The following is an 8,010-nucleotide window of genomic DNA, read 5'->3' as shown; positions in this document are numbered from 1 at the left end:
TGAGGAAGTGGAGGCCACGGCATCACTTGAATGGGAGAGGACAGCAATGGACAAAGTGATTACTTTTCCATCCCCTTTTATTTAAATATATTAGTTTATTATTTTTCCCAACACAGGTGTGTCTTCTCTCTCCGAGGTCCAAATGGGGCTTGTTCTTGGGAACCCCTGTTGGGAAAGCACATGCTTGGACTTTTTGTGTTTTGTGGAGGTTGTTTAGCCCTTTCCCCGAGTAAGTACTCAGCCCAGTTGGCAGTGTTCGTTCAGACCATTTTCCCCAAATCTTCATATGTGTTATAGAAAATATCATTTTTAGGTGTTTGTGTCAAAAACCATGTGATATGTACACTGTTTTTCCATTTGTTTTTACTCTACAGTATACCTCAAAGGTCTTTCCGTCTTAAGAACAAATTCTGTGACATGTATTTAGCACTATTTGATTTATTTTGTTTATCTCATTTAGATACTAAAGATACTATATGAAACTTATATGTGAGTCATGCAGGCTTTTAAATTAAACAGTAAGTTTATTTATCTTAATTTTTGAAAAATGAAGTGTTAGTGAAGAGAAATTTAAAGAGAGGTTTTCCTGAAGAGATCTAGGAGAATTCCTTAAATATTGTAATATCAGAGTGACAATCACTTATTGCAGCTGTGAATAGGAAAAGACCAGGCATTTCCTGATGTAAATACGGCAAAGACTACTGAGTTTTCTCTCCACATCTGGCTTCTCTGTGTCATAGACTCTTGTGTTCTGTATAAGGCCTGGAAAAGCAAATGCGGCCAAGATAATCAACACGAAGATCTTTGGCTGTTGACATTAGCCAGTGGAAATCTTTAGTTATATGTTCAGAAACTCTTGGTTTTCTTTCTAAAGGCCATGGATACATTCTCTTGGGTTCTGAGCTACCTTGGGGCACACGATATTTGTTTTCTAGAATGCAGGCATCCAGTTTTTGCTGAAGGGGTCTCTTGTGGCATCTTAAGGCTTGCTATGCATCTTTCCTCCACACGACAAAATAGGCTGTCTTCCAGGTTCAACAGAAGAGGGTTTTGCCCTCTGCTGCACCGTCAGTCAGAGCTCACCATAGTACGTGTTCATTCCAGTGAAACATATCACAAGTGACAACAAGGACCTTTGCCCAGAACTGACAGACTTCCAGCATTCAAGTTAAATCATTTATCTAGAAGAATCTTTATTTATTTGTAGTGGACTTCATGTTTCTATCCCACATCCACACACAAAATTCAGATGTAGAAACCCTACCTACTGATGTGGTGGTAGTAAATGTAGGGTCTTTAAGAGGTGATTAGGTTTACATGAGATCATGATGGTAGGACCCCCAAAATGAGAGAAGTGTCCTCATAAGAAGGAAGACACAAGGGGCACCTGGGTGGCTCATTTGGTTGAGTGTTTGACTTCGGCTCAGGTCATAATCTCATAGTCTGTGAGTTCAAGCCCCGGGGCAGGCTCTCTACTGATGGCTTGGAGCCGGGAGCCTGCTTCAGATTCTGTGTACCCCTCTATCTCTCCCCTTCCCCCACTCACTCTGTCTCTTTCCCTCAAAAATGAATAAACATTTAAGAAATTTAAAAAAAAAGAAGAAGACACCAGAGCTCCCTTCACATCTTGTGAGAAAATAGCAAAAATGACTGTCTGCAAGCCAGGAAGAAAGCTCTCCAAAACCCGAATCTGCTAGCACCTTGGACTTTCCCAGCCTCCAAAACTGTGAGAAATAAATGTGTGCTGTTTAAGCCACCTAGACCGTGGTATTTTGTTATGGTGGCCCGAGCTGACTCAGACACTAGTCTTTAGGCTGCTGTTGTCAAGAAATGTTATTGTATTTTGGGGAGGACTATTCTGTTTCTGCCTTTATCCATCTAGATTTTATCTCTTTTCTTCATTTACTTAGAGACAGAAAGTGTGTGAGAAGGGATTTAAGGAAAGTAACTTCAGTGAGGAAGTTATCATTCTTCCCTCCTACAACCCCTTACACCCCCATTCTAAGCCTGTACCTGAAGATGTAACTGCTCAAAGAGTGATTTCCAGATCTGGTTTTACGATAGATTCATCACTGTGTTGCCAATTAATTCTAGGGCTGTTACAGAACAGTAAAACATTGCTCAACACTATTTTGACTCACCTTAATGTCTTTTTTTTTTTTTTACACCTTCACAGCTTTGTATTAGCTTCTTCCTCACTCAGCAATGACTTTCCCTTTCAGAATAACCAGTTCAGATTTCAAGGTAAGGAAAATATGACCCCCCAGTACACCCAGGGAGATTGCATACTTGGTCCACCGTGTACCTGTGGAGCTGCTGCTTCTTCTTTTTTTTTTTAATTTACATCCAAGTTAAGTAGCATATAGTAGAATAATGATTTCAGGAGTAGATTCCAGTGATTCATCCCCTACATATAACACCCAGCGCTCATCCCTACAAGTGTCCTCCTGAATGCCCCTTGCCCATTTAGCCCACCCCCCACCCACAACCCTTCCAGCATCCCTCAGTTTGTTCTCTGTATTTAAGAGTCTCTTATGTTTTGTCCCCCTCCCTGTTTTTATATTATTTTTGCTTCTCTTCCCTTATGTTCATCTGTTTTGTATCTTAAATTCCACATATTAGTGAAGTCATATGATATTTGTCTTTTTCTGATTGGATAATTTTGCTTAGTATAATACACTCTAGTGCCATCTACATTGTGCAAATGGCAAGATTTCATTCTTTCTGACTGCCAAGTAATACTCAGATACAAATATAAATATAGATATATAGAGAGATATGGATATGGATATAGATATGGATACCTCATCTTCTTTAACCATTCATCTGTCAATGGACATTTGGGCTCTTTCTATAATTTGGCTATTATTGATAGCATTGCTATAAACATTGGGGTGCATGTGTCCCTTTGCAACAGCACACCTGTATCCCTTGGACAAATACCTAGTAGTGCAATTACTGGATCGTAGGGTAGTTCTATTTTTAATTTTTTGAGGAACGTCCACGCAGTTTTCCAGAGTGGCTGCACCAGTTTGCATTCCCACCAGCAGTGCAAAACAGATCCTCTTTCTCCACATCCTTGCCAACATCTGTTGTTGCCTGAGTTGTTAGTTTTAGCCATTCTGACTGGTGTGAGGTGGTATCTCAAGGTGGTTTTGATTTGTATTTCCCTGATGATGGGTGATGTTGAGCATGTTTTCATGTGTCTATTAGCTGGATGTCTTCTTTGGAAAAGTATCTATTCATATCTTCTGCCCATTTCTTCATTGGGTTATTTGTTTTTTGGGTGTTGAGTTTGATAAGTTCTTTATAGATTTTAGATACTAACCCTTTATCTGATATATTGTTTGCAAATATCTTCTCCCATTCCGTTGGTCGCCTTTTAGTTTTGCTGATTGTTTCCTTTGCTGTGCAGAAGCTTTTTATCTTGATGAGGTCCCAATAGTTCATTTTTGCTTTCATTTCCCTTGCCTCCAGAGCCGTGTTGAGTAAGAAGTTGCTGCGGCCAAGGTCAAAGATGTTCTAGCCTGCTTTCTCCTCTAGGATTTTGATGGCTTCCTGTCTTATGTTTAGGTCTTTGATCCATTTTGAGTTTATAACTCACCTTAATTTCTAAAATTAAATATCACTTGGGTTTTTTTAAGAAGACAATAGGATAACTGTAATTCCAGAAATATTGGAAATTTTCCTTTTAGTGCATTTCAGTATCATTTTATATATAAACCCTGACTCCCCTTTTTTTTTTTTTTTTTTTTTTTACAGAATCCATCAGTATAGGCCAGGGTGTTAGTTTGAGCTGAAAACAAATTTAGCACAGCCTTGCCACACAAAGTGGGATCCACAGGCCAACAGCAGCAGCATCACCTGGAAACTTGTTAGAAATGCAGAATCCCAGGCCCGCTCACATCTACTGGGTCTCCATCTACATATTCACACAACCTCCTTGAGATTGTAAACACTGCACAGTTTTGAGAAGCACTGCTTTAAAGACTCTCCAGGAGGGCCAGAGAGCCAGATTTGGGGTATTGCTGTCTGGAACAACCCCCAAATTACTCCACAGAGGGGCCCAATGAGGAGAGCCGCCTGGACAGCTACCACTGGGCCGCGGCTTTGGTCACCATTGGAGCTCAGGTGGACCCAGCCCCTTTCTCCCAGGCTCCCAAGCCAGGCCTGAGGCAGAGTCAGAAGGTGGCTAGGGGCCAGGTGACAGCCTTCCCCCAGTTTAGGGGAGGCCAGGAAAGGGAGTGGCATTGTCAGATTAAGTAATGACCTGAGGGGTAGTGCCTCGGAAGGGGAGGGAATCATCAAAGCATAAGCAAGGAGGTTCAGCTGCCAGGAGGCCATAAAGAACAGCGGATCGCCACTCCCTACACATTTCTTCTGAGGAATGGTGGAGCCCAGCTCTGCGATCACCTGCGCGGTCACCTTTAGCGAGTCCAGGAATATCTCACAGCCTCTGTTCCCTCATCTTTCATTTTATTTTCGAATGATGGTTTCTATTTACACAGTGCTTTACAGTTTGCAAAGCATTTCCACACATATGTTTTCATTTGAACCACAAAACAGCTCTGTGTCATAGGGAAGGGAAATAGTGTTATCTCCATTCAATAGCTTGGAAAAGAAAGACACAAAGTGTGAGTGCTAAGACTACAAACCTTCAAGCTTTGAGTATTGTAACCTGTAACCGCAGTCAAATGAATTCATGCATGTGAAAGTCAATGGAAAGTTCAATGTGTTATTCCAAAGGTGCTCCTTTTCTTTCCAGTATCGCTCCACAAATACACTTGTAGGGGAATTGAATCACCCACCATAATTCCGCTGGTCCCAGAATCAGCAATCCCCTTTCTCACCCAGTAGTATGCTAAAACTATTACCAGGAAAAGTGCCATGAATATTCATGAGCCATAAAAAATACCATAGGAGCCCAGATGGAAGAACAGACAAGGCTAAAATTGTTTCATTGTTTAGAGTCAGCTGCAGAAAAGTAACTGAGAAAATGTTAAATGTTTCTTTTGAACTGTTTTTGAAGAACTAACATGACTACCAATTGAATTATTTGTTCTTTGTCCTCATACTTTATAAATTCTTCCCCAAGGTCCTGTGTCCAATTCTAGAAGGTACAAAGGCAGCTAGCTAAAGGACCAGGACAAAGATTAGACATTTCAAGTCTTCTGTTTGCCAAATCAATGTTTATTTTGAGTTTCTCAAATAATGAGTCTTTTCTATTTTTTTCTCTGGAAAGGCACAGTTTACTTTTATCTCTCTTTTAACAGTGGGTCACACCCTATGACTCGGTCATTGTCTGTTATGAATTCCACTAACTCCAGTTGTTTCTTTGTCATTGATGTCACACCAAGGGAAAGACTTTTCAACAGGGTTGTTAATCAGGTGAGGCCTCAAGGTCAAATGTCTTTGACAAAGCCTGCCCACAGAAGTAAGTCTTCAGCTACAGTAGTGGAGAAAAGATTATTATACTTTTTTACTAATATGAAGTCCTTGCTGTGCAAGTATTTGATAATCAATACTATCACTATCCCAATTTAAACTGAAATAACTTTATTCACATTCATTAATTTGCCTTTTTTGCCGAAAGCAGGGTTCTTTGCTATTCTGAATATGTGTGTATTGGTAATAACTGCCATTGTGGGTATGCCTACTATATGCAAAAGATTATGCTAAACATTTTTAAAAATAATTTTTAAAAAACTTTTTAAATTAAAAAAATTTTAATGTTTCTTTTTGAGAGAGAGAGAGACAGAGAGACAGAGCACAAGCGAGGGAGTAGCAGAGAGAGAAGGAGACACAGAATCTGAAGCAGGCTCCAGGTTCAGAGCTGTCAACACAAAGCCCAACACGAGGCTCGAACCCACAAACTGTGAAATCATGACCTGAGCTGAAGTCAGATGCTTCATTGAATGACCCACCCAGGTGCCCCCAAAACTTTTATTTATTAAGTAATCTCTACCCCCAATGTAGGGTTCAAACTCACAGCCCCAAGATCAAGAGTCACATATTCTACCCACTAAGCCATCCAGATGTCCCATGACTATGCTAAACATTTTTAATATATTATCTCAAACCATCTTTGGTACTACTAATGATGTTATCAACATTATACAGTTGATTATAGGGTTGGATAATAGTAATGATCATCACTAATTTTTACTGCCCTTTTATAGGCAACTGTATTTGAGTTAGTCTCTTTCACATGTATCATCTTGCTTAGACCTTGCATCTGCCCTGTGAGATAGATGCTATCATTGTTCCAATTTTACAGATAACTAAGTAGTGGAGTCTACATCCATCTCCATGCAGGTTCATTGCCAAAGCCTTTTTGCTTCCCAAAAGCAGGTTGCCTATGAGTTCTGCTAAATTCTCATAAACACAGTTGCCTTTGAAAGATGTTGAAAAGCCTAACAGTATAGGCTCTAGCATCAGACAGAGTTGGCTTCAAATCCAGTGAATTAGCTTGGCAATAACCATGGCAATAACCATGGCAAAAACCAGATAGTTTTTCTACTTCTACCACCAAGTCTACTTTCCATCCAGTGGGGAAGGAAGAAAGAACGAAAACATAGTCCCCTTCCTTTCATGAATGACTTCGGCCCCATGCCACTGGGTAGATCCAAGGGAACTGGGGAATTCAGACTTATACTGGGCAGCCATGTGCTTGAGGAAGAATGAATATTAGGATAACCAGTAGTCTTTTCCTCCTTGAGCTTAAGCATTCTGTGATCTTGGACAAGTTACTTATCCTCCCTGAGCCTCAGCTTTATTCTTTGTAAAATTCGTATAGTAGTATCATAAGCATATTGTTAGGATTTAGCGAGTACATGTAAAGTAACTAGCTCAGGGGCCTGGCACGAATTAAATGCTCAATAAATGTTAACTACTAATAATACTGAAAAGTACTAGTATAATTGAAGTACTAGATTGGTGCTACGATGAAGAAAAGTGCATAATGGCTATAAAACTTGAATTATAGTGTCAGCATATAATAAGGATTCTTTTGCTAGGTTTTGTATTATTGCTGAGCTTTCTCTTACCTATATTTCAAGGAATTCTGGGAGCTATGTGGAATATCAAAATGAGATAGTTTCAGATTCTTGGACAACTGAGGTTTAATTTCCCCCGGTAGAGATGGTGACCGTACTAGAGTTCTGTGTGCATTAACCTGCATTATCTAGATATATCTAGATACAATATGTAGATAGTAGCCTAGAGCAATGACACCCAGCCTCAATTTTACAAAATATCAGTTTGTCTCCAATTATTTGTAAGGGTACAACACATTCTTCAAAATAAACTTAACTAAAACAAATTTTATACATACAATATACACAGTGTTCTGACACTATTTTTATGAAACGTTTATTGACTATGTACCAACCACCCTGGCAGGTGCCGGAGATACAGTGACAAGTGGGTCCTGCCTTCCTGGAGTGGGCAATCACTTAGTGGAGATAGACTTTAATCACATAATTGCACGAGTCAATGTTAAAATTGCAACTCCAGTATTATGAATAGGAGGTACATGGTGCTTTGAAAATGCACACCAGGGAGAAAAGGCAACACGGGAAGATGGAGAAGGTTTTCCTGAGGAAAGGCATACCCTTTTTTAAATTATTTTTATTTATTTTTGAGAGACAGAGAGTGAGAGGGGCAGAGAGAGAGGGAAAGAGAGAGATAATCCTAAGCAGGCTCCATACCATCAGCATGGAGCCTGATGTGGGGCCTGAACTCACAAACCACAAGATCATGACCTGAGCCGAAGCCAGATTCTTAACCAACTGAGCCACCCAGGTGCCCCAAGTCATGCCCTTTTGCACTCTGAGTCATGAGGAGCAGAGTGGACATGTTCTGGTGCAAACTGGAGTCAGTCCAGGTTCTGTGAGGGCTGAAGGGTATATAATCTGGGAAGCCCTCTTTCAGAAAAAGAATACAAACATATCTTACTTCAGAAATTTTACAAAAACACATTGACCATGCAAGCACATGAAGGGCCCCATG

The sequence above is a fragment of the Suricata suricatta genome, chromosome 5 (assembly GCF_006229205.1).
Source record: "Suricata suricatta isolate VVHF042 chromosome 5, meerkat_22Aug2017_6uvM2_HiC, whole genome shotgun sequence".
Classification (NCBI taxonomy): domain Eukaryota; kingdom Metazoa; phylum Chordata; class Mammalia; order Carnivora; family Herpestidae; genus Suricata; species Suricata suricatta.
The sequence above is the reverse complement of the archived record's forward strand: the minus strand, read 5'-3'. Positions refer to the sequence as shown.